Below are 27,297 nucleotides of genomic sequence, written 5' to 3' on the forward strand. Positions count from 1 at the left end.
GGTGGGGGTGTGTCTGGATTTGAACCTGAGTCTTTGGTGCTGGGAGCCCCCACAAACTGGCAGAATCCCCCCAAGAGAATAAACCCACTGGCAGGGCTGGCTGCCTGATGAGGTAGCAGACAAGACGCATGGAGCTAGGCCTGCACCCCGAGCGTGGGGCACAGTGCCATCCACAGTTAGATGTTCGTGTCCGTTTTTCCCCGTGTCCCCCCCCCCCAAGGATGGAAGAACTCTCCATTCTGCAGATGGGTGACAGTCCTGCATGCCCACAGATTAAACAGAGAACAGGGGCCTGCACACACACACCAACTTCCTATCGTACTTTAGTTACAAGATGAGGCCACCGGGGGGGAGCTGGGGAAAGGGTGCATGGGATCACTCTGCATGGTTTTTGCAACTTCCTATGAACCTGGAATTGGGCTTTCCAGCTGGTTCAGTGGTAAAGAATCCACCTGCCAATGCAGGAGACACAGGAGATGCCAGTTCAATCCCTGGGTTGGGAAGATCCCCTGGAGAAGGAATTGGCAACCCACTCTAGTATTCTTGCCTGGAGAACCCCATGGACAGAGGAGCCTAGAAGGCTACAGTCCTTTGGGTGGCAAATAGTTAGACATGACTGAGCATGCATGCATGAGTCTGGAATTATTTCAAATTATAGCCTTTCTTAAAAAAAAAAAACAAAACAGTGAGGGGACTTTCCTGGTGGTTCAGTGGTTAGGATGACAGGCTTCTACTGCAAGGGGTTCAGATTTGATTGCTGGTTGGGGAACCAAGACCCGACAAGCCAAGCGGTGCAGCAGAGAAAAACAAAAACAAAATGAAACCTTAGGTATGTCTAGGTGTGACTGAGACAAACAAGGCATGCCTTCTCCAACCACTGCCATTCCACCCAACACTGACCTGCCTGCGGTGCCGCCAGCAAGGAGCAGGAGGGTACAAAGGCCCCCTGTGAGCCCTGGTGCCAGCTGCAGGTGCCAGCATCTGCAGTGACCAGGCCCCCTGCTGCCCCTTGGTGGCCAGAAGGAGTCTAAGTCTCCAAACCTTGGCTCCCGGTGGACCAAGCCCCAGGGGTTGGCAGGACTATGAAGGCGATAAGATGCCATTCCCCTGATTAGGTGATTTCCTGCAGAGGAAGGAATTCGAGGGTGTCATTAAAGTCCCAAGTTAGAGACCACCCTTGTGGTCCAGTGATTAGAATCTGCATGGGGTGTGGGTTCAATCTCTGGTCAGGGGACTAAGATCCCACCTGCAGTGTTGTGCAACCAATAAATAAATATAAGTATCTTTGATATTAACTTCTCATTTTGATATTAATTTCTCATTTAAATGCTTTCTTCTCTGTAATCATCTTCTGTGGTTTTTCAGTCTTCTAACTTTAAGGAGGCTTTCAATGGCTAAGTCAAAGATCACTCTGGGTAATATTACATTACACTTGAAAATATGGGGGTTATTTTCAAATATCTTTTGATACTGATCTCTAATATAATTCCACAGTGATAAGAGAATAGGCTCTGTATCATTTCAATACCTTTAGATCATGAAATTTTTGCACCTTGTTTTATGTCCCCAGATATGTTCCAGTGTCTCTTAGTTTATAATCTATGGGAACTTGAATAGAATTTGTATCCTACAGTTGTGAAAATTGTATGAATCTTAATTATGTTGAATTGGTTCATAGTGCTTTCCAGGTCTACTGTATCCTTCTGCTTCTCTGTATATTCATTCTATTCCTTTTTGAGAGTTTGATATTGAAACTCCAACTAAAAATTTATCTACTTAAAAAATAATTATCATATACAGTGGAGCTTATATGTAACCTTGTTCTGTATTCTCAAAGTCTCAAAGTTATGATAAATGTGTTATCATAACTTCATAATTTAAAAAACAAAAAAAGAAAGAGACAAAATCAAATTAAATAAATTCCCAAGTTAGTTGACTTTTGAGTTAATCAAAAGGCTGCATGGGTGGGCCTGACCCGATCAGGTGAGCCCTCCCTCCCCGGGGCAGGGCCCTTCCTGCAGTGACTGGAGGGAGGAGGGGCCCCTGGAGGAGATCATGCAGCCAGGCCAGGACCTGGTGACCGCCTCCAAGAGCTGCGAGCCGTCCCCAGTGGGCTGCTAGCAAGACAGCGGGCACCTGGGCCTGACAACTGAAAGGAACCAAACCCTACCAACGGCCTGAGCAAACTGGGAGATGGATTCTTCCCCAGCGGAGCCTCAGGAGAGAACTCAGTCTGGGCCAGGCCCAGTAAGACTGTGAGCAGAGGCCTCAGCCACACTTCTGCCTGGAGAGACAGGGGAGGTACAAGGTGCCGAGTCTGTGGTCGCTTATGACAGAGCACTAGCTGGCCAGCACGCTCCTCGTGCGAAGGCAGAGCAGGGAGCCTGGGGTTTCACAATCACTGCCACACTTAGTCACATGCAGGGGGTGCTCCACTGGCTCAAGAAATTCCAAGAGCTTTGGGAGCTGGGAGATAGGAACCATGGCTAAAGTTCAAAATACGTATTTAATATTAATATAAGTCCCAAGACCATATTCCCCAAAGGCTCCACCTTCAATTCCCACCACACTGGGGAGTAAGTAGGTTTTAACATCTGAATTTGGGGGAATACCAGTGGCAATTAGAAACAAGCTCCTGATACCCCAGATCCCTGTGACCCTGTATTTGGGGTGCCTGTTGAAGCCCCCACCCCACCCTCAGCCCCCCAGAGCCCTCCCCCTGCCTGCAACTTCTGAACTCATCCCAGCCTGGCCCTCCCCAGGTCATGCCTCAGTCCTCCGTTACACATGCCCACCGTGTACACTGTACTGGGAGCTTCTGCACCCAGACACACGTGCTTTAGCCAGCTGGGCCTGGCACACAGGTGTCTGCTGACTCAACATACAAAGTTAGAGAGGAGGGAATAAAGGAAGAACCACATCCTCAGTGTGCACCGGCTCAGATGGATTCAGGTCTGTGCATTGTGGCAGGGGGTGGGAATGGGCCCTGAGGTGTAGGGGCTCCTTCTACCCACCACAAATGAGCCCCTCTTCAGCTTCCCTGTGGCTCCTTATACCCCTGCCCCCACCTTACCATATGTGACTGTCACCCCATGTGTGTTCTGAGTCAAAGGAGGCCTTGAATCTGACTATTGATGACCGTGTGTGCATCATCCCTGCTCTGAGGGAGACTGACCAGTCAAGCCGTTGCCTAGCAACATGCCCGCGTGGGGATGCATGGGTCTCCAGGCCTTGGCTGCTGCCTGCGCTGGGACAGTTCTCACTGCCCCACAGGTGGAAGCCTGGCTTTGCGGTATCAGATGGGAGCCTTTCTGGGCCTTGGTGTTTAAGTTGGTCCAATTAGGTGGCAGCACTAACCAGTGTGTGAGGGGATTCGCCCGAAGCATGCGGAAGAGTGGGGCCAGGGTGGGAGCCAGTGTGATAAAATACATGGAGCACAAAAAGAGTGATGCTGGTTCATCCTGGGAGCAAGAATCTTGGGGAGCCGGATCCCCACTCCCCACTCCCCACTCCAGCTAGGCGCTGCTGACACAGGCTGGGACATTGTGGGGCCATCCTGAGCACTGTGAGGGGTGGAGCACACCCCTAGGCCCCCCACCCACTGTATGCCAGGACCCCCTCCAGTCATGACAACCACAGACATCCCCAGACATTGCCCAGTGTTGCTTGGGGGCAGGATCACAAGGGTGAGACCCTTCCGGAGGGGGTCGATGTCACGTCTGAGCAGCCCCCTGCTGCCATGGGAAGCACCCTGGGGCCTGCTCTCCCCAAGATTCCAGAATCAGAGCCATGGGCTACCAGGGTGGGGGTGGCTCTGGGTCCTGTGTGCTGTCGGGGGCGGGGGCGCCCTTGGTGGGTTTCTGGGCGGGGACCCAGTAATTACTTATGTATCGTGAGGCTGCAGCAGCAGCCATGACCTTCTGCAAGAACGTTTTAAGGTTTCAACTGTCTATCTTGGCAGCTCTTTCAGGAGAACAGCTTGTCCGCGGAGAGAACTGATAACTGTGGGCATTTCAACACACATCTGAAGCAGGGGACCAACCAGGAGAAAGAAACAGTCTCTGACGCGGCGCGCCGGGTTGGAGTTTGTCCCTCACACGAGGGCCACCCTCTCAAGATAAAAGATCCGGGAGGCGCTTTCAGCTGAAATGTTCACAAACTCCCAGAGAACAGGGGCTATCAGGAAAACACCGGCTGCTGGGAGGTCACTGAGCTCTGCCTCAGGAGGGAGGGCTGGTGAAAAGCTGGAAAAATCGTTCTCAGCTAAGAATCATCACCCCGGCCTGTGCGAAATACACTCATTTCCATCTGAGCTACCTTTCAGGAGCTCAGTGGCCGCTGGGGACTTGTGGCTACCCTATTGGAAAGCCCAACTCTGGCTAAAAGGGCAGTGGCACCTCCACAAGGAAAGCCAGCGCCATGAAGGCCCATGCGCTCAGCCCTTCCACGGGCGGGAGCCAACTGGCTACGGTCCCAGCCCCCCCACCCTTTCCCCCTCACCCCCCACCTCCCCTCTGCCAGAGCTTCCAAACTTATGGGAAGATTCATCTGGTTTCGGGAGGGGGCACCCACATCCAGAGACACTATGAGAGGAACCGGTGAGGCAGGGGGCCTGCCTCCATGGGACACTGGGTGATGTCTGGGAACATCTGTGTGGGCTCAGTTGTCAAAACTGAGGGCTCCTGGCATCATGGGGATGGGGACCTGGAGGCTGCTCCACCCTCCCCCACAGTGCCCACGATGCCCACTGCACCCCACAGGGTGACCGGCCCGACGTCAGCAGTGTTGGATGGGAAGGACTCCGAACGGGTCCACAATTCTCACTAGAACACCCACCCTGCACACTGGCATCCCCTGGAGCCTGGCCTGGCAGACACTTGGAAACCCTTGCCGAGGGGATGGAGAACATTTGAGAGGGTCACCGCATCTGGCCAGGCCGAGCAGTCACTGCCCAGGTGACACACACCTGAGGGTGCCTCGGAAGACACTGGGCAGATTCCACAGCCAGGAGACCCGAGGGGTCTTTGAGGGTCTCTGGCGTTTAGGTGAATCCCAAAGGAGGTGCTTTGAGAGACCGACCTGGGGAGAACCCCCCCCCCCCCCACCTTGCTCCTGCCTGGGGATCAGAGCCACCGGCTGCTCCCAGGCGACAGAGGCGGCAGTCCCAGAAGCAAGATCCAGTTGTCCCAGCAGGGATGCGCACCCCCACCCTCTGGCCTTCGTTCTCTGGTCCCAACTCTGCTCCAGCCACTGAGGTGCACCAGGGCCAGGAGAGTTGGGGGGTGCAGGGATCCTGAGCGCTCCAAGGTCAGAGCCTGTGCTTTCTACCTTCCTCTTACATCCAATGAACTCACAGAGGCTCCAGGTCTGTGAAGTGGAGGCCCCTAGGAAAGAGCGACGGTGGACTCTGGGTGCTGAACCAGAATGTCCTGGAACATGTAGACAGGGGGTCACAGGGCTCCACGAGGGCCGAGGGGTTGACTGAAGAAGCTGGGTACTCACTTGGACCCCTGCACCCTCTTCACATCTATCCCTGCTAGTTGCGCTGGAGACCTCATGGACCTTCACTGCCCCCTAGTGGCCACCACTGGGAATCCCAGCACTCTGGGGATTGCCCCAGCCCCAGACCCCTCCTCTGGAGCCCCACCCAGACTCCAGGTCCCACTTTTAGCCCTGGCGTCTGCAGACATTCAGCACAGTGGATCAAGGTGCTGTCACCAGGATGGACAGTGTGGCCCTTGCTCGGCAACACTCCATCTCCCCTGGACAGGCAGTGGCTCAGAAATGAGACAGTCCACTGTCTGTAGCCCCTGTACTGTAGGGACCTCAGATGTGAGGGGACTGGCAAACAGGAAGTGCTCCTAGTGACTATGAAACTAACAAGCAATCAGGAAAAGCCTTGATTCCCCCCACTTGTAGGAGAGCAGGATCCCTTGGAACAGAGAACCACTGCAAGGCTAGCCACGTGTACCAGCTCAGGAGTGTTTTCTGTCTCTCCCAGCAGTGTCCACTGGGCACTGATGACCTGGCAGCTGGTCACCCTTGGCCATTGTGGGCACTGTGGTGTGTGGAGCAACCTTCCTGGCCCCACCTCCTTGTTGCCAGGAGCATCCCCCCAGTGTGACAACCTCAGATGTCCCCCAACAGGGATCTGTGTCCCCTGAGAGGGGAGCCGGCAGTCAGAATCACCTCCCCCCCAAGGTGAGACCTCCTAGCACAGCTGAATTTTAAAAGGCTCAAGGACTGAAGTGCAGAATATGCCATCTAAAACAAAATGCAGGTGGATTGTGTTTTTATAATCTTGATGTGTTAGAGGACCACAAAAAATAAAGAAGACAGGTCTTTGAAAGTTTCAGATCCCTGATGACAAAATGCACTGTGAGCAAAGTGTGGAAACATGCTCCAAAAAACACTTGTAGTGGACTGTGTCCAGACAGGGAAATAGGTAGAATTTAAACATCACCAGGGTTTCCCTGGTGGCTCAGTTGGTAAAGAATCCTGCAATGAGAGAGACCTGGGTTTGATTCCTGGGTTGAGAAGATCCCCTGGAGGAGGGCATAGCAAGCCACTCCAGTGTTCTTGCCTGGAGAATCCCCATGGACAGAGAAGCCTGGTGGGCTGCAGTCCATGGGGTCGCAAAGAGCTGGACACAACTGAGTGTCTAAACACAGCACAGGACAGAAACTCTCAAGAAAGGATGCATCCAGGCCGTTCGCCTTAGAGAAACAGCTGAGCTCATGAAAAGGAGGCCTGGACACAGCAGCTAAAATGGTCCTGGCTTGTTGGCTTGGCCAGGACATAAAACTGCACTTGAGAGGGTGGTGAGACACATCCTGGGATGGAAAATGGTGTGTTTCTTTGTGGCTGAAGGTTAAAACAAAAATGAGAACACCCCGACTTAAAGTCACAGGCAAGGCAAACTTACTTCCAGGAATTTACCCCAAACAACAACCAATCAAGGACGAAGAAAGTTTGCACAAGGACATCCATCCCAGAACATAGCAAAATTTAGAAAGAGAGAGAAAATGAAAGCAATAAAAGAAAATGAACACCCTCCAGAAAAAGCCCACCAACAGACCAGTTAAACCAACTATAAAATTATTCTTAAAGAAATAAATTCTAATTCAAATAACAAGGTCTTGTGGCTTCCCTGGTGGCTCAGGAGTAAAGAATCTGCCTTCCAATGCAGGGGACATGGGTTCGATCCCTGGTTTGGAAAGATCCCACATGCCTCAGAGCAACTAAGCCATGTGCCACAACTACTGAGCATGTGCTCCACAGCCCGGGATCTGCAACTACTGAAGCCCAAGTGCCCTAGAGCCCGTGCTTGGCAACAGGAGAGGCCACCGCAATGAGAAACCTGTACACCGCAACTAGAGAATAGCCCCCACTCTCCACAACTAGAGACAAACCCTCACAGCAATGAAGACCCAGCACAGCCAAAAACAAATAAATAAAATCTTTAAAAAAGCAATCATGCCTACAACTGCTAGTTATTAGAAAAAAAAAATTTTTTTAATATCAAGGCCCTACTGTATAGCACAGGGAACTATATTCAATATCCTGTGATAAATCATAATGGAGAACATGAAAAAAGAATGTGTGTATATATATATATATATAACTGAATCACTTTGCTGGACAGTAGAATGAACACATTGTAAATCAACTACACTTTAGTAAATTTTAAAAAAGAAAGAAGTTATAATTTGTCTATAACATGGAATGTTAAGCCATTGTCAGGAAAGAAGATGGAAATCTACGTTTATGGATGAATGAAGATGCCCATCAAGGGAGATGAGTACATCAAAGAGAAAACCCTTCTTATCCAAAATCCCTTGAGTGAGTGGAATTCAGAGAGGTTTGGGAGGATGCTCACTGAGGTGTGAGCAGCGGTCCCCGATGGGTGTGGGGTTTGGGGTGTCTTGTCTCTCCTTTGTCCATTCAGTTTCTTTTTACAGTTAGCTGGTTGGACATGAACACGTTGGAGAAGGGTTGAGTGGGGCTTACTCATCAGGCACACTGTGATGACACATACACTCTACGTGGCCTCGCCTGGCTCCAGGTGGTTCTCCAAACTCCCCTCCTGCTTGGCGACTTTGTGACACAGAGTTAACACTGAACCTGCACGGGACCTTCGAGGAGCATAAACAAGCCAGATGGACCACAGGGCTCCAATCTCAGTCCTGGTCTCTGTCTGTGGGGACAGCTTCCCTCCTGGGCTGAGATAAAATAATATATCTTAGCTTCACTGAGGTTTGCTTTACACGTCATACAATCGGCTGGTTGGCAGTACACAACTCGAAGATTCGTAGTTCACCAAGCTGCTTGATGCCCCAGCCCCACAGTTCTGGACCCTCCCCTCAGCACTGTAAGATGTGTCTGGCGCCCAAACACAGTTCACCCCCATTCCCACCCCAGCCCCTGGCAAGCCCGGGCCACCTTGCTGTTCCAACAGACTTACATTTTGTGCTGACTTCATCTAAATGGAATTATACCATGTGCTGCCTTCTTGTCTAACATTTTTTATTTTACACACACACGCACTAGATAAAAATAAATGTTATAAAGGCATCAGACCTCCCTCAAATTTATTGCTAAATGGAACACAACCTGAATCAAAGATCCATCAGAACTTTTGCTAGAAACCGGAAGTTGATTCTAAAGACAGCTGGTCCCCGCCAGACACTTAGAGTAAATGGACTGGGCGGGGCAGTCCCGGATGCCAGGGAGCCATCTCATTCATCCCCACGCTGTTTCCTCTTCCTACATTACAAAAGTCACTCAAAGTCCTCTTGGGAATAAAACCGGAGACAAGCAAATGCGTAACAGTTGAGAGATCAGGACTGAGCTGTATTTTCCTCCTGACTTAATTCTTCCTGAGGCCTCTGGCACATTTCCCAACCTGCTGTCCCACCAGGGGAGCAATACGGTTCAGGTATTTGTTCAGTCCCATGACCAAGCTCTGCTCTGAGTGAATGGCATTGACGGGTCACCCTCCATGCACATGGGAAACGGGATGAAGTACCGCAGACCCTAATTAAGCCTCTCGAGGAGGAAGCTAAGAGCTGGGAAGCAGGTGCCACTGTGGGCATGTGCCCATCCTGGGTGCACTAGGACCCGACCTGCCAGCCCCATGTACCCCCGCTCCAGGAGCCTGGATGGGAAGACATTCTCTGTGGCTTCCATGTGCTCTTGGCAGGTGAGACAAACCCCCAGAAGTGAGCAAAGCTGGGAAGATGCAGGCGTGCACAGCCAGGACGCCTCTGAACTCATTCTGGCTCCAAACAGCCAACCAAACATCTGAGTGAACTCTAAACATAGAGAAAAGAAAAACCTCATGACACCAACCTGTGCTCACTCAAGTCCTGGCTGTCTTCAGCAACGAGGTTCAGAAACCCAGTGTCTGCTCCCTGGAAGAAAAACAAACCATGTTAGCTGGGTCTGATTTGGCCTGAACCGCCACATGGGGGTCAGCGGTACTATGATGAGATAGAAAAATCCTTCGGCTGGGGGTGCGGAGCATGGAAGGGCTGCCTTCTGGTCACTCTGTCAGACATCAGGGATGGTACAGACAGGATGCTTCAGAATGCAGAGAGATGAGAATAACAGGGCAACCTGCCAGGAAGGTTTGCTAGCGATCTGCAGTGGTATCCATGATGAAGTTTCCACGTGTTCCAAAACTGAACTGGATGAAAGGACTGGATGTTCATATGACCATTTATAGTTTATAGAAGATGTTCACCTGCATCATTGGACCCCCATGGTCTCCTGGGAGGAAGGCAAGAGGACTGAGTCAACCCCCTGCCTTGGGGTACTCAGTTCACCCACGTTTGCCTGAGGCATGTGACCAACTAAATGCAAGGTGGGGTCCTGAGGCAGAAAAAGGACATTAGGGAAAACAAGTGAAATCTGAATAAAGAGTGGATCAAGGTGGCAGAAATGTATCCATGTCCACCTCTTGGTTATCACAAACACACTATGCTTATGAATGACCCAGTCATTGGGAGAAATTAGGTGATGGGTAATTTTAAATGCCTCTGAAAATCTAAGTTATTCTAAAAAATCTTTTTTTAAACTTCAGTTTAAAAATTTAGGGAGGGACTTCCCTGATGGTCCAGTGGTTAGGACTTCAAGCTTCCACCGCAGGGGGCGTGGGTTCCGTCCCTGGTTGAGGAAATAAGATCCCACAAGCTGTGTAGTATGCCCCCAAAATAAATAGTTTTAAATACATAAAAATTTAGGGAACCCTCCCACACTGTTGGTGGAAATGTAAGCCGGTACAACCACCATGGAGAACAGTGTGGAGATTTCTCAAACAACTGAAAACAGAGCTGCCACAGGATCCAGCACTCCCACTCCTGGGCATAAATCTGGAGAAACTCCAGTTCACAAAGATTCATGCACCTCAATATTCATAGCAGCAGCACTGTTTACAATATCTAGGACATGGAAACAACTTAAAAATTCATCAATAGATAAACTGATGTAGAAGATATGGTGTATCTGATAAAGAACGTAAGATATATATATACACGAAGTGTTGGGCATGCAGTCATGTCCGACTCTCTGTGACCCCCTTGGACTGTAGCCACGCTCCTCTATCCATGGAATTCTCCAGGCAAGAATATTGGGGTGGGTTGCCATTTCTTCTTCCAGGGGATCTTCCCCACCCAGGGGTTGAACCTGAGTCTCCCGAATTGCAGGCAGATTCTTTACCATCTGAGCCACCAGGGAAGCCCCAATATATATATACACGCACAACAAAATACTACTAAGCCATAAAAAAGAATGAAATAATGCCATTTGCAGCAACAGGGATGGACCTAGAGATTATCATAGTAAGTGAAGAATCATAAAGACAGAAGAAAAAAGAAAAAAAAAAAAGACAGAAGAAGACAAATACCATGATATCACTTATATGTGGAATCTAAAAAAATTATACAAATGAACTTATTTATAGAACACAAACAGACCCATAGACTTCAAAAACAAATTTTCGGTTTGGGGAGGAGGGATAAATTCGGCTTGCAATTAACATATACAGACTACTATATATAAAATAAATAAACAACGACCTACAGTATATAGTACAGGGAACTCTACTCGGTACTATGTAACAACCTATGTGGGAAAAAAAACTGAGATAGAATGGATACATGTGTATGTATAACTGAACAACCTTGCTATACACTTGAAACTAACACAACATTGTACACCAACTGTACCCCAATATAAAATAAAAATTAAATTAAAAAATGTAAATGCTATATATTTTTTTGTTGTTTAGTCGCTGTTGTGTCTGACTCTTTGCAACGCCATGGACTGCAGCATGCCAGGCTTCCCTGTCTTTCACCATCTCCCAGAGCTTGCTTAAACTCATGTCCATTGAGTCAGTGATGCCAACCAACTATCTCATCTGCTGCCCCCTTCTCCTCCTGCCCTCTATCTAACTGGTTGTCAATTAAAGGCCAGGATGGAGAACCCATGTCCCCACCATCACCTGCAGGTGGTGCTGAAGCCTCAGGAACACCCTCTGGGCTCTAGCAGCAGCTCTAATAGAAACTCATCCAGTAGCAGCGTCTGCTCTACTTGGCCCAACAGCTCAGGATTGGAGCTTCTCTGGCCACTGAGGCCAGAGGGGCGCCCTGGACAGCGTAGAGCACAGTGGCCCACAGGGATGAGAGATGAGAGGGTTGGAGCAACGTGACCTGAGGCCAAGACTTGCCTCAACCTTGAAGGGACCATCTATGCGTCTGATTCTTCATTTCATTTTTGAATCAATTAAAGGCTCATGAGAAGTTGCAAAACTAGTACAGAAGGGTGCCAGGGAACACTCTTCACCAAGCCCCCTGACGGCCGCTCCTTACACAACTCAGGAACATTATCCAAACTGGAGAGAGTGACTGATAAACTAGGCGCCTTTTTTTTTTTTTTTTTTAAGTCTTACTGAGATACAATTCTCATGCCACACATTTTGCTTATTCAAAATGCACAATTTTTTTTAAAAAAGCACAATTCAGTGGTCTTTTTGTACATTCATAAAGTTGTGTAACCATTATCACAACCAATTTTTGAACATTTTCCTTACCCCAAAAGAAGCCCTGTCCCCATCAGCAGTCACTCTCCTGCTCCCCAGCCCCTGACAACCAGGAACCCACTCTCTGTGTCTGTGGACCTGCCTGTTCTGGACGTTTCCCATCAGTGGAATCACACCCTGTGTGTCCTTCTGTGTCTGCTTCTCTCATCGAGCATCATGTTCTCAGGGTCTGTCCACGCGATAGTCAGTGTCGGGGCTTCTCTCTTTTGTGTGGCTGAGTGGTGCTCCAGTGTGTGGAGGGACCCTGTGTTTATCCATAGCCCACTGATGGATGTTCAGGTTGTTTCCACTTCTGGCTCCTGTGAATCACACTGCTGTGAACACGGGTAGCTTATGAATCACTGCAGAGATGGCATCTTTCTCTGCCCTCACATCTACCATCTGCCAATCTCCCCATCCCCAGCCCTTTAACGCCAGCTGCAGGCTGTCCTCCAGCCCTCGAAGCTGGACTTGGGCAGGGAGATGAGCCCCACAGAGCCCCCCACCCTGGCTATGCTCAGCCCAGACCGGCTTTGACTAGAGCAGAGAGCAGCGAGGACAAAACTCGTCCCCGGGGCTGAGAGAGAGCAGGCTGCGAGATGCAGCAGCTGGCGCCAGGCTGTGCCTGTGACCTTCACCGACAAAAACGCTGCGCTTTCACCTTCCCGCTGTGGTGAACGCCAAGCCCCCATGACAGGCCCCCATGAATTGTGGAGGTGGGACCATGAGGAGGATCTCCTATAGAATCTGCAGTTGTTGGTCAGTCGCTAAGTTGTATCTGACTCTTTGTGACCCCATGAACTGCAGTCTGCCAGGCTTCCCCGTCCTTCACTATCTCCCTGAGTTTGCTCAAACTCATGTCCATTGAGACAGTGATACCATCCAACCATCTCATTCCCTGTCATCCCCTTTTCCTCTTGCCCTCAATGTTTCCCAGAATCAGGGTCTTTTCTAATGAGTTAGCTGTTTACATCAAGTGGCCCAAGTATTGGAGCTTCAGCTTCAGCATCAGTCCTTCCAATGAATATTCAGGGTTGATTTCCTTTAGGATTGTCTGGTCTGATCTTGTTGTCCAAGGGACTCTCAAGAGTCTCTTGCACCACAATTTGAAAGCATTAATTCTTTGGCACTCAGCCTTCTTTATGGTCCAACTCTCACATCTGTACATGACTACTGGATAAACTATAGCTTTGACTGTATGGACTTTTGTTGTCAAAGTGATGTCTCTGCTTTTTAATATGATGTTTAGGTTTGTCACAGCTTTCCTTCCAAGGAGCAAGTATCTTTCAATTTCCATCTTTTAATCTGCAGAGCTGGTGGAAAATGTGACTGTGGGACCTCTTGTTCAAAAATTATGACAAATTTCAAAACAGTGACAGCAGAGACCTACGGTGCAGGGGCTGTAAGAAGCCAGGCCTGCCGACCCCACACACACCCTACCCTTGGAACTGCCGACAAGTGACTTCACTGCAAGGAAAGAGGCCAAGCTCACAACGGTGGCAATCAGGGACCCAAGAGGATAGGACGATTGCACACTCTTGTCATGGGTGGCACATTTTTTTTTCTTCTGATCACACCACATGGCTTTCGGGTCTCAGTTCCCCACCAGGAATTGAACTTGTGCCTCTTGCCTTGGAAGTGTGGAGTCCTAACCACTGGACCACCAGAGAAGTCCCCCGAGTAAAACTTTTTACAACCTGCGAGTCCCACCTCATCCACATGCTTTCCTTTTTTTATTCTTTTTAAAAAATTAAGATAGAATTCACCTACTATAAAATGTCCAGTTTGATGGCTTTCAGGAGAATCACAGGTTCTGCAACCATCACACTAACCCCGAGACACCTTTGTCACGCTCATCAGCATCACGTGGCTCAAAGCTGAGGCTCCCAAGGAGATGCAAGATCCTAGACTGCAGGAGCTGCGAGTGCTCTGCTCGCCACGAAGTCCATGCCACCATCACCGAGCCGGCCCATGGTGGGATCTCACTAGTTCTGGGGATTCTACACAATCCAGCTGGTGCCAAGGGCAGAGCCTGAGGAGCCCAGTGGGTCTGGGAAGAGGGTACTGGCCCCACATAGAGCTGTGTGGTGCTGGGAGAGGCCCACCCTGGGTACCATGTTCCCTGACCGTCATGTGGAGGCAGGTTGGAATGGCTTGGAGTCCAGGGGCAGCAGGCCTGACACTCAACACCAAGCAGGAGTGAGATGGTCAGAGCCAGGACATAGCACCCTCAGCCTGGCTGAGAACTCATCTCACAGTCCTACGGTCAGGACTCCAACACGGGCCGGGCTTCATGGGGCTAAATCCAGGCCTGGGTAGGGCTAGTCTTTTCGGAGGCTCCAGGGAAGCACAAGTGTAAGTAAGTGTTAGTCACTCAGTCGTACCTAACTCTTTGCGACCCCATGGACTGTAGCCCACCCGGCTCCTCTGTCCATGAGATTTTCCAGGCAAGGTACTGGAGTGGGTTGCCATTTCCTTCTCCAGGGGATCTACCCAAGCTCTTGCCTTTTCCAGCTTCTAGAGGCGCCACATCGCTGGCTCGCAGCCCCTCCCTCCATCCTCACCGTCACCAGCGCAGCATCTCCTGTCTCTCTGCCTCTGGCCCTCCCCCTCCCTCTTATAAGGACCTTGTGATGACACTGGGTGCCCTCAGAGAATCCAGGGTTGTCCCCATCCTAAGTGCTTTAACTTATTCCCATCTGCAGAATCCTTTTACCACGTACAGTGAAACACAGGTTTTGGGGACTGGGGCATGGACATTTTTGGGGGGCCATTATTCTGCCAACTGCACACTGTAATACTTGACAACATGAGTGAATCTAGCCCTGGAACTTTGCATTTAAGAGCAGATCCCAAGAGAGTACAGCGTAGCATGATATCCTATTTATAACGTTAAAAACAGCTCAACTTTCTAAAATAGATTTTTAGGAGTAAAAATCTACTCAAAGTATGCTGTTAAGGAGTACATGTAAACAAGACAGAATTAAACAAAAGACAGGAAATGTGACATGAGATTCCACCTCGGCTGCCTTGGAGACCGGAGCCAGGTGGGTGAGTTGGGTGGGGAGGGTCTCAGGAACAGAAGAGAACTGGCGAGGCTGTGGTTTTTGTGCTCAGTGGTGAGTTTGTGGGTGCTCATTATTAAGAATATATACACAAAAGAGGACCTACATTCAAAGGAATATTACTCAGTGCTAAAAAGGAATGAGCTATGAAGCAGGGAAAGACACTGAGGAACCTCAGATACAAGTCACCAAGTGAAAGAAGCCAGTAGAAAAGGCCATACACTGGACTCCCCTGGTGGTCCAGTGGTTAAGATCCAGTGCTTTCAATGCAGGGGGCCTCAAGTTTGATCCCTGGTCAGGAAACTTAAGATCCCACATGCCCCATAGTGCGGCCAAAAAAGTTGATTAATTCATTAAAAGGTTGAAAAGACTATACACTGTGATTTCAACTGTGGGACATTCTGGAAAAGGCAGGACTCTGGAGACTAGAAGGATCAGTGGTTTTGAGGGCTGTGGGGAGTAGGGATAAACAGGTAGGGTCCAGAGGCAGTGAAATGACTGATAATGGATACATTTGTCTGAACCCACAGAACACATAGCACCAAGACTAGACTCAGATGTCAACTATGAACTTTAGTTAATAACAACATATGGGGACTTCCCTGGTGGTCCAGTGTCTAAGACTGTGCTCCCAATGCAGGGAGTCCAGGTTGGATCCCTGGTCAGGTAACTAGATCCCATGTGCTGCAATTAAGACTGGTGTAGCCAAATAAATAGTAAATAAACAAATACTTTTTAAAAGTAACAATATATGGATATTGGCTCATCAAGTATAACTGAGGTACACTAATGCAGGATGGTAATAATAGAGAAAAGTGTATGTGTGGGTGTGTGTGCCTGTGTGTATGGAGGGGGTATGTCGGAACTCCCTGTACTTTCTGCTCAATTTTTCTATAACCCTAAAGTACTCTAAAAAGCAGCCTATTAGAAGCTGGGTGAATTGGACTTCCCTGGTGGCCCAGTGGTTGAGAATCCACCTGCCAATGCAGGGGACACAGGTTCCATCTCTGGTCTGGGAAGATTCCACACGGCAAGGAGCAACTAAGCCCATGAACCAGAACTACTGAGTCTGCATTCTAGAGCTCACTAACCACAGCTACGGAGCCCATGTGTTGCGACTACTGAAGCCCACACACCCTAAAGCCCATGTTCTGCAACAAGAAGCCACTGCAATGAGAAGCCCGTGCACTACAACTAGAGAGTAACCCCCGCCTGCTGCACCTAGAGAAAGCCCTTGCAAAGCAATGAAGACCCAGTGCATTCAAAAGTAAATAAATAAAATTTTTAAAAAAGAAGGAAAAAAAGCGGGATGAATTGGGAGAGTTAGACTGAGAGCCAGGAATTGTGAAAAGGAAAAGAAAGAAGGAAGGAGGGAGGAAAGAGTGAGGCCATTGTAGCCCAGGTGAAGGCTCCACACACCCATGACCAGCAGGTGGGTCAGGCTGTTGTGAACCAAGACCCAGACACAAGCTGGTCAGTCCCGCCAAGTGGATTTTCTATGTTTCTCCCAAGGCCCCTGCCAGTATCATAACAGGATCACACTGCCCAGATCAAGATCTCCTGGCCCCTCCAGCCTACTCCAAAGTAGTAGGATTAACCTACTCCAAAGCCGTCCCCAAGCCAGGGGACCAGGGCGGACTTATGGGCGGATCAGACAAGAGCCTAATAGAATGTGCCCTGGGATTACTCCCAAATCCCATTTGGCCAGTGGAAAGCATATTCTGGCTGGTGCTGAGCGGATTTCTACAGATTTTGAGGGCAGGAGGCAACCTCTTTCCTTCCCACCCATTCACCATTCCCACCCTCACCATTCCCATTGCCACTCCGCCTGGAGAGATTCCATCCCTTCTATCTCCTGGCGTGCAGCACCAGCCAGGCCCCTCTTCCTCTCTCTGCTCCAAGGCGCGTGCAAACGCAGAAATAAGACAGAAGAAATCTGTCCTCCACCCATTCTTTTTTAATCTCCCCCTCTCTCTCTTTTTTTAATATTTTGTGTATTTGGCTGCACTGGGTCTTAAGTTTCAGCATGTAGGATCTAGTTCCCCAACCTGGGCCTCCTGCATTGGATGTGTGGGGTCAGCCACGAGACCTCCAGGGAAGTCCCTCCACCCTGTTTCTGAGGCCAAAGCTTTGTGGGTAGGAGGGTGAAAGCAGCTGAAGTAAGTGGGCACAGGTGTCCCAAGTAGGGTTCCAGAAACTACAATTCTCCCTAGATTGCCTGGGAATGGACTGTGACTCTAATTCCTGGTGAAATCACTGAGACAGTCAGTCACTTCACAGAGCATTTCTCCTTTGGTGGCACCTTTTTTTTTTTTTTTTTTAGGAACATTGGCAAGTAACTTAATGCCCCCCATCCTGATATCCAGGGCTCTGTTTACCTGCTGTGGCAGCGTTTCCAACACCGCCAGCCTCCAGAGATTCAGTTCATGCCCTATGTGCTGTCTCCTCCCACTTGCCACTCGGGGTCAGTTCTCCTCCTGCTCGGGGTCAGGGCGGCTCTGCGTGATCACCTGCAGTGACAGCAGGTCACTTCTGAGATCAGTCATAAAAGACGTATGGCTTCTGCCTGCGCTCAGCTAGCCAGCCACCATGGAGTGAGGAAGCTCAAGCAGCACCGTGGACAGGGACCATGTGGGGCACCATCCTGAAGCGGCTCCTCTGACCCCACTGGGCCTTCAGAGGAGACGGTCCTGGGCTGACACGTGCTCCATAACCTCCCGAGGGACCTTGGGCCAGAACCACCAAGGGAAGCTATTTCCAACCCACAGAAACTGAAAGAATGAACGCTGGTCGTTTACGCTAAGCTTTCAGGGACTTCCCTGGTGGTCCAGTGGCAAGGACTCTGTGCTCCCAATGCAGGCGGCCTGGGTTCCACCCCTGGACAGGAAACTAGGTCCCACATACTGCAACTGAGCCCACAAGCCACAACTAGAGAGCCCATGCACTGAAATGAAGACCCAGTACAGTCAAAATAATGAAATAAAATATAATAAAATAAAAAATAAGTTTTCAGGGTAATCTGTTACACAGCAAGAGATAACTGATACACCTGTCATCCAGGCTGATTCACCTGACAGCAGGTGAATTTTCTTTTTCAACCACTACAATTCTCTAATGGCAAGCCACCAACAGCACTGGATTTTTCATTTTCTCCTTTCCCCCCCATCTATAGATCTGATCATCTGGGAGATATAAGAGACTAAAGGGACTTGGTAAATTCAACAAGGGGGGAGCAATAGAACAATTAGGATGAGAAAATGAAGCCTTTGGGATTCACAGATTATCAAGAGATACCATCGCCTGATTCTGAGACCAAACAAGTCCACTACTTTGATCTGCTTCCCTCTAAAGCAGGGTCTTGGGCCTTCCCTGGTGGTCCAGTGGCTAAGACTCTGGGTTCTTAGCCCTGGGTTCCATTCCTGGTCAGGGAACTAGATCCTACCTGCTTCAACTAAAGATCCTGCATATTGCAACTAACACCTGGTGCAGCCAAATAAACAAACAAATAAATAAATATTTTTAAAAAATAAATAAAAAACAAAGCAGGGTCTTGCCCTCAGTGTTACTGATGTGGAGGCTGGTCATTCCTTGCTGGGGGAGGGGCGTCCTTCTGGGCACTGTGGGGGGTAGAACAGCCTCTCTGGCCCCACCCCTCATTCCAGGAGCCACCTGCCAGTTGTAATAAGCACAGATGTCCCCAGACATGGTCCAGAGTCCCCTGGGAGGTGAGATCACCCCCACTGAGATCCCTGCTCCAAGCACGTCTCTCATGGACAGGCACAGCAGGGACTCAGCATCTGGCAACAGGAAGCCCCCCAGTCTGAGGTACAGGTCCCACTCCTGGGAACCGAGCAGGTTGGCCTGGGATATCTGCGCCCCCTTCTCTCCCCACACGACATCCCACCAGCGCGTGGCAGGAACACCTTGCCTCGCTGGAGGCTTGATATAGACCCGCACTGCAGTTATCACCCCAGCCTTCACTCATCACCACAGCAACCATCTAAATGTGTCACCCCGAGGAGCTCTGATTGCAAATGAGGCAGGAGGAGAAGCCTGGGGTGGGGGACGGCAGCCTGAGCCTCGCCACCTGAGCTCCCAGCCCTGAGCCCTCAGAGTCTCTTGGAGAAGTGCCTGGGCTGGACGTGCCTCTCCAAAGTCTTAAAACTGACCCAGATCAGGGGCCAGCACAATTCAGTCCAATGGGACGAAAGGGCCTGGAGGGCTGACTCAGGGGCTAAAGGTCTCCAGGAGCCCAGCAGACGTAGGGGGAGGAGGGTGCTGACCCCGGCTCTGTGTCCTGAGTCTCTCAACACTCCTCCACCTAACATTGGGTGGGGTCTCTCCACTTTCCTATTGTTGACCAAGCTGCACAGCAAGTAGGATCTTGGTTCCCCGATCAGGGATCAAACCTGAGCCCCCTGCACTGGAAGCTCAGTGTCTTAACCACAGGACCACCAGGGGAATCTCAGCGTCTCCCTGCTTTATTCTCTAATCACTGGAGGTTTATTCTGCTAGTGCTTCCCTGGTGGCTCAGTGGTAAAGAACCCACCTGCCAATGCAGGAGACGTGGGTCCAGTGCCTGGGTTGGGAAGATCCCGTGGAGAAGGAAATGGGAACCCACTCCAGTATTCTTGCCTGGGAAATCCCGTGGATGGAGGAGCCTGGAGGGCTACAGTCCAAGGGGTCACATAAAAGAGTCAATCATGACTTAGTGACTAAACAACAACAACATGATGTAAGCAGGGACCAAACTCAATATTTTTCCAAATAATGAACACAGGGTCTCCCTCCCCAGCCCTGCTGACACAGGGCACATCATCCTCCATGCAGGACCGTCCTGGGAGCTGTGTGGTGTGGAACAACCTCCCTGCCCCCATCCACTCAATGTCAGGAGCACCCCCAGTGTGCCAAACACAGATGTGCCCAGACATCACTAGTGTCCCCTTGGGGACAGGATCACCTGCTGAGCCAGGCATCGATTACCAGACCTCCCACCTCCTGGCACTGTCCTGTATGGAGGGACAGGCAACTGACTTGGGAAGACGATCAATTTTGACAAATTAAAAAAAAAAATGTGTACGCACAGATTTCTTTTTTCACTCAAAATTAAAATAGCTTCTGTCCGTCCCCCAGAAGGCGGTGGGTGGGGACAGATATTCCCAAATCTGAGAGGCAGCATGGTTTCATTCTACCCTAACTTCGAAACTGACTAACTCCCCCAGGGCCTCAGTCTCCAAATCTTCAAGGTGGGGGTGAGGGTAGCACCCCCTGAGCGGGTGGGGTTCTTGGATTAAGCAAGTGAATATCTAGCAAATGCATAAATCAGTCCTGGCATATTGTTCATAGCGGATCACCTCTTTATCACTGGAACTTTTTCACAATCCTAGAACATCTAGTAACTGCTTTGCATTTGCTTTGACAAGGCCAGGACTCAGCAGAGTGATTCTGTGAAGGATCAGGTGGCAAATGTTTTTGGTCACTGTCGCTACTACTGAACCCAGCCAGTCGTGGGCCAGTGGGCGAGGCTCTGTGCCAACAAAGCAGGGGATGCAGGTTCGATCCCTGGCTGGGGAACTAAAGTTGCATATGCTGCATGGTTCGAGAAAAAAAAAAATCTGATTTTGGGAGTTCTCTGGCAGTTCAGTGGTTAAGACTCCATACTTCCAATGCAGAAGGTGCAGGTTTGATCCCTGGTCAGGGAACTCAGATCCCACACGCCTCAAGGTCCAGCCAAAAAAAAAGAAATTGACTAACCCAGGCGACTTGGATCCAGTCCAGAGGTTGGAGGCTGGAGTTTCCGACCCACAGACTGGAAGACAGTCTGTGAGCAGATGGCACCAGGCCTCACATGGAGGCACCAGTGCAAAGGGAAATGGGTTCCTGGGTCCTAACAGAAAGCCCCCAGCTGCCCCTCACCATCCCAGTAACATCACCCCAGGCCATCCACTACACAGAACCTCACCACCACAGAGACACCACTTCCCTCAGATTCAGAGAAGGGGCTGCTGCTTTCTCAACACCTTGGGAAAAATCCATGGGCCAACCTCTGTTAGCAAGTATAGAAGCTCTTTATCAACCTTGGTTGCAAAAGGCTTCCTAAAGATCTCGACCTGGTGAGTAAACTATTTTCCGATCATTCTAGACAGGGCAGTTTACCATCCACAAAACTGCTACCGGTAACAGCCCCGAAGAACCCATCCCCAGAGGGAGAAATGGTTTCTGCAGACGGAGAGACTGAGAAAACCTGTAGAGGTGACAACTCAGTGTCCTGTGGACCTGTGTGTGTCCTGGGACAGAAAGGGGTGTCAGGGGAAAATTAAAGAAATCCAAATGAAGTGTGGACTTCAGTTAATAATGACACTATTTGCTAAACAGAAATAGAGACACAGACGTCAAGGGGGGAAATGGGGCAGAGGGGAATGGACTGGGATGTTGGAATTGACACATATACATTACTATGTATAAAATAGATAACTAATGAGAACCTGCTGCTCTGCTGGGCTGTGCTCAGTCGTGTCCAATTCTTTGCGACCCCATGGACCGTACGCTGCCAGGCTCCTCCTCCGTCCATGGGATTCTCCAGGCAAGAACACTGGAGTGGGTTGACATTTCCTTGCCAGCGGATCTTCCTGAACCAGGGATGGAGCCTGCGTCTCTTGTGCCTCCTGCACAGGTAGACGGGTTCTGTGCCACCTGTATAGCCAAGGGACCTCTACGCAATGCTCTGTGATGAATTAAATGGGAAGGAAATCCAAAAAAGAGGGACTATATGTATATATATGGCTGATTCACTTTATTGTACAGTAGAAACTAACACAATATTGTAAAGCAACTATGCTCCAAAAAAAAAAAATTAAAAATAATAATGACATATCAGTGTTGGTTTCTTAATTGGGATGAACATATCAGGTTTGATGTAAGATGTGAAGAACAGGGGTGACAGGGTACGTGGGATCTATCTGTACTGTCTTCCCAATTTTCCTGTGAATCTAAAACGAGTCTGAAATGAAAAGTTCATCTAAGAAGAAAAAGGAGAGAGGGGAGTGACGACAATTAGCTACTTATGCTTGAGGAGGCTTTGAAATGTGATTGAGGGAACATTAAGTTCCTGTGACAGCATCCGATAATGACAGGGTTATATAAAGCCCAGAGAAGAAAGACGCTAAAAACAGGATATGCTAATCAGCAGGGGAAGTTGGCTCCTAGGAGAGGAGTGAGGAGGGGGAGAAAAGACAGGTGGCTGAGTGGTTCCTGAGACAACCAGGGTGGACACCGGCCCAGGGGCTGCTCCACGGGAGGAAATGTCTGGAACGTCCCAGGCGGATCAGGGCAATGAGGCACAACTGCTCAGGAGCAATGCCTGCTGAGTGCACAGCCAGAGCCTGGGCTTGGGGGAGGGCGGTGGTTTTACAGATGGAGAGTTCTGGAACGTGAGGGTGAAGCTGTGGTCCAAAGACAGACAGACAGGTGATGTGACATGGCATCCCGGTCTTTGCAAGCTGACTCACTGGACACCTTCATCTAGACCAGGGTTTCTCCCTCTCTACCCTGCAGACATTTAGGGCCAAGTCATTCCCTGGTGGGGCATCCTGGGCACTGGGGGGTTTGGAGCAGCCTCCCTGAATCCTGCTCCCATGATGCCAGGAGCACCCCTAGTCCTGACAACCACAGATGTCCCAGACAGTGTCCCCCAGGGCAGGATATCTTAGAGGAGAAGCACTGACCTACAATAATTTACAATAACTAACAATGTACACACAGGACCATACTAGTGTAATTATCCTCATTCTGCAGATGGGGAAACTGAGGCTCAGAGAGGTGATAAAGCCAGCCTTTGGTCACCAGAAGGATGTCTCAGAGAAGGGGTAGTCAGGAGTGGCCAATACCATGTTTAACAAGGAGGGGCCTCTGCCTGGGAAGAGGGCAGCAGTGCTGACCTGTCAGCATCCAAGGGCCAAATCTGGCCCACCTCTTGTGTCTGTAAATAAAGTTTTGTTGAAACACAGCCACATCCATTGATTTATATACCAGCCATGACATTCACATGAAATTAAAAGACACTTGCTCCTTGGAAGGAAAACTATGACAAACCTAGACAGCATATTAAGAAGCAGAGACATCATTTTGCCAACAAAGGTCCGTATAGTCAAAGCTATGGTTTTTCCAGTAGTCATGTATGGATGTGAGAATTGGACAATAAAGAAGGCTGAGCACTGAAGAACAGATGCTTTTGAATTGTGGTGTTGGAGAAGACTCTTGAGAGTCCCTTGGACTGCAAGGAGATCAGACCAGTCAATCCTAAAGGAAATCAACCCTGAATATTCACTGGAAAGACTGATGCTGAAGCTGAAGCTCCAATACTTTGGCCACCTGATGTGAAGAGCCGACTCATTGGAAAAGACCGTGATGCTGGGAAAGATTGAGGGCAGGAGGAGAAGGGGATGACAGAGGATAAGATGGTTAGATAGCATTTCTGACTAAATGTACATGAATTTGAGCAAACTCAGGGAGATGGTGAGGGACAGGGAAGCCAGGCATGCTGCAGTTCATGGAGTCGCAGAATCAGACACAACTTATCGACTGAACAACATACGACATTCATGCCTACAAAGGACCAGCTGGCCCTTCATAGAGTTTATTGGCTCCTCACAGAGGTCCTCCATCACCACCTCAAAGCCCTGCATGGTTTTTCCAGACTCTCGAGTGTTCACTGAAGACTTTGTTGGAGGAATGAAGACAGCAGAGGCAGCCTCGCTGGCAGTGAAAGGAGTCTGGACTGGTTCTACCTGGTTCAGGATGAGGAGGCCAGTCCCTGGACTCATCAGCTCCTCGGCCAGGAGGGGGTCTGACTCCTGCCCACCCTCCAGTCCTGCCCTGGCGGGAGGAGCACATGTCATCATAGGTGTGTGGGACTGTAGGGTTGACTGGCAGCAGGCAGCATGCCAGCCCGTCTCCCGAGGTGTGTGGGCTGCACTCTTATCTTGACCCTGCTCTCACATGGGATGGAGCCAGGCCTCTGCTCTGAGCTCTGAGCTCGGGAACCAGGTCCCCCTGAGCCTGAACAGTCAGCCCTGCGGCCTCCGGAGGGTAGAGCGTGCTGAGCGAGGATGCACGCAGCTGTCCCAGCTCGTCTTCCCAGAGCCCCAGTGCTGAGACCCACGGATCGCGCTGGCATCTGAAGGTCACCTCCGTCTAGGCTTTCTCCTCACCAGTACTGTGGGCGTTCAGGCCACTCTCCAGAGTAGAGCAGCCTCTCTGGCCCCCACTCATTCATGCCAGGAGCACCCCCTAGTCGTGACAACCACAGATGTCCCCAGATGTCACCCAGTGTCCCCTGGGGGTGGAGTCACCCTGAGTGAGACCCCTGTGGTAGGGATTCTAGGAGGTCATGCGTCCCGTGACCATCTGACCTCTGAGGTCTGGTAGGCTGCTTACATTTCAATACACACCTGAGTGAGTGGGAGGGCAGGACATCCATAGATGCTGGGGGCCACCCTGGTTCACACCATCTGACCATCAGGGATTTATTCTGGTGGCTAATATGAGCTGAGCTTCCAGGTGGCTCAGTGGTAAAGAATCTGGAGGAGTTCTTCAGAAGACATAGGTTTGATCCCTGGGTTGGGAAGATTCCCTGGAGGAGGAAGTGGCAATCCATTCCAGTATTCTTGCCTGGAAAATCCCATGGACAGAGGAGTCTGGTGGGCTATAGTCCATGGGTCACAAAAAGTTGGACATAACTTAGTAACTAAACCACCATTCTTTTAATGTCCTTATTGAATTTGTTACAGTATTGCTTCTGTGTTATGTTCTGCTTTTTTGGCTGCAAAAACATGTGGGATCTTAGCCTTGACCAGGGACTGAACCAGTATGCCTTGCATCAGAAGTGAAGTCTCAAGCACTGGCTCACCAGGGAGGACCTTGCCTCATTGTCACTAGTTGCATCTGCAGAGACCCCAATTCCACATGAGGTCAGATGCCCGGGTGCTGGGGGTGAGGACTGGAACACATCTTTGGGGGGAACAGAGCTCAGCTCACAACACCCCCTCTTTGGCCTTCCCCCCTGTTCTCCCAGCCTTGCCCTGAACCCCAGGTCTCCTGACCCCCACATACTGTACTGACCCCCCAGCCGTGTCCTTCATGCCCATCAGAAAGCACTCCCAGGTTGCCGTCTCTCCGGCACCCCACCTGCTTCCCTGACTTCCACCTGGAGGGCTGTGAGCTCACTGGGAACATTCTCCCTGGAGGAGGAGGCACGCTGAGCTCTATGTCTGTCCCAGGGTCACAAGTTTGAGGCAGATGGGCAGGTGACAGCAATGCTGGTCCCTGGAGAGATGACACCTGGCTTGTTGGCAGGGGGTACTGCTCCGGGCTCAGCTGTCACTACATGGGAAGTGGCCCCAATGTCATCAGCCCCTCTAAGTGTCCTGAGAAGCTGGGAGGTTTGTTTTTGTTTTTTAAATGTAAAAGTTCCTGCTTTTTTTTTTTTTGGCTATGTCACTTGGCTCATGGGATCTTAGTTTCCAAAACAAGATTGAACCTGGGGCTCCTGCAGTGGAAGCTCAGAGTCTTAACCAGTGGACCGCCAGGGAAGTCCAAAAGCTCCCGGTTTTTAAATGTTGGCAGTAATTCAGTAATTCTGGGAATCCAAGACCATCTTACCTGTTTGCTGAGAAACCTGTATGTGAGTCAAGAAGCAACAGTTAGAACCCTGTATAGGACAATGGATTGGCTCAAGATGGAGAAAGGAGTACAACACGGCTGTCTGCTGTCACCCTGCTTGTTTAATCTATACTCTGGGCTGGATGAGTTGCAAGCTGGAATCAAGATAGGCGGGAGAAACATCAACAACCTCAGACATGTGGATGATATCACTCTAATGGCAGAAAGCGAAGAGGAACTAAAGAACCTCTTGATGAGAGTAAAGGAGAGTGAAAGAGCTGGTTTAAGACTAAATATTAAAAAACAAAGATCATGGCATCTGCCCCCATTACTGCAAATAGAAGGATAAAAGGTGGAAGTAGTGACAGATTTCCTCTTCTTGGGCTCCAAAATCACTGCAGATGGTGACCGCAGCCATGAAATCAGAAGACGACTGCTTCTTGTCAGGAAAGCTATGACAAACCTAGACAATGTGTTGAAAAGCAGAAACATTGCTCTGCTGACAAAGGTTCATATAGTCAAGGCTATGGCCTTCCCAGTGGTCACGTACGGTTATGATAGCTGGACTATAAAGAAGGCAGAACACCAAAGAACTGATGCCTTCAAACTGTGGTGCTGGAGAAGAATCCTGAAAGTCCCCTGGACAGCAAGGAGATCAAACCAGTCAATCTTAAGGGAGATCAACCCTGAATATTCACTGGAAGGACTGATGCTGAAGCTGAAGTTCCAGTATTCTGGTCATCTGATGTGAACAGATGACTCTTTGGAAAAGTCCCTGATGCTGGAAAAGATTGAGGCAGAAGGAGAAGAGGGCATCAGAGGATGAGATGGCTGGATGGCATCACCAAAGCAATGAATGTGAACTTGGCCAAACTCTGGGTGAGGGACCAGGAAGCCTGGCATGCTGCAGTCCATAGGGTCTCAAAAGTCAGACATGACTGGGTGAGTGAACAACAACAATAATAATTCAATGTCTAAAACCACTGGGGTACTTCCCCTGTGGCACGTGGATAGGAATCCACCTGCCGGTGCAGGGGACATAGGTTTGATCCCTGGTCCAGGAAGATCCCACATGCAAAGGAGCAGCCAAGCCCGTGTACCACAACTACTGAGATCACATGCCACAACTACGGAAGCCTGTGCACCCAGAGCTGTGCTCTGTGCAAAGACAAACTAAAGCAACGAGAAGCCCAGGCACCATCACTAGAGAGCAGCCCCTGCTCGCTACAACTAGGAAAAAGCTTGCACGCCAACAAAGACTCAGCACAGCCAAAAAACAAATGTGTACATGTACACTAGTCATGTCTGACTCTTTGCCACCACGCAGACTGTAGCCCACCAGACTCTTCTGTCTGTGAAATTTTCCAGGCCAGGATTCTGAAATGGGTTGCCATTTCCTCCTCCAGGGGATCTTCCCGACCCAGGAATTGAACCATCTCCTGCTTTGGCAGGCGGATTCGTTACCACTGCACTACCCAGGAAGCCCAAAATAAA

General features: G+C 49.9%; 1 protein-coding gene across 5 annotated transcripts in view; it reads right to left on the reverse strand.

Annotated features, from left to right (window-relative positions):
- Positions 1 to 27,297, reverse strand: part of GNG7 (G protein subunit gamma 7) — a 137,381-nt gene that overhangs the window by 84,799 nt on the left and 25,285 nt on the right. For 3 of the 5 annotated variants that reach the window (XM_043466176.1, XM_043466175.1, XM_043466172.1), the window contains exon 2: positions 9,352 to 9,413. The gene's annotated coding sequence lies outside the window, so the exon portion shown is untranslated. Of the gene's footprint in view, positions 1 to 9,351; positions 9,414 to 17,522; positions 17,655 to 27,297 lie in introns of those variants that run through there. The other 2 variants (XM_043466177.1, XM_043466174.1) reach the window with 2 other exon arrangements.

This window comes from Cervus canadensis, chromosome 4 (assembly GCF_019320065.1).
Source record: "Cervus canadensis isolate Bull #8, Minnesota chromosome 4, ASM1932006v1, whole genome shotgun sequence".
Classification (NCBI taxonomy): domain Eukaryota; kingdom Metazoa; phylum Chordata; class Mammalia; order Artiodactyla; family Cervidae; genus Cervus; species Cervus canadensis.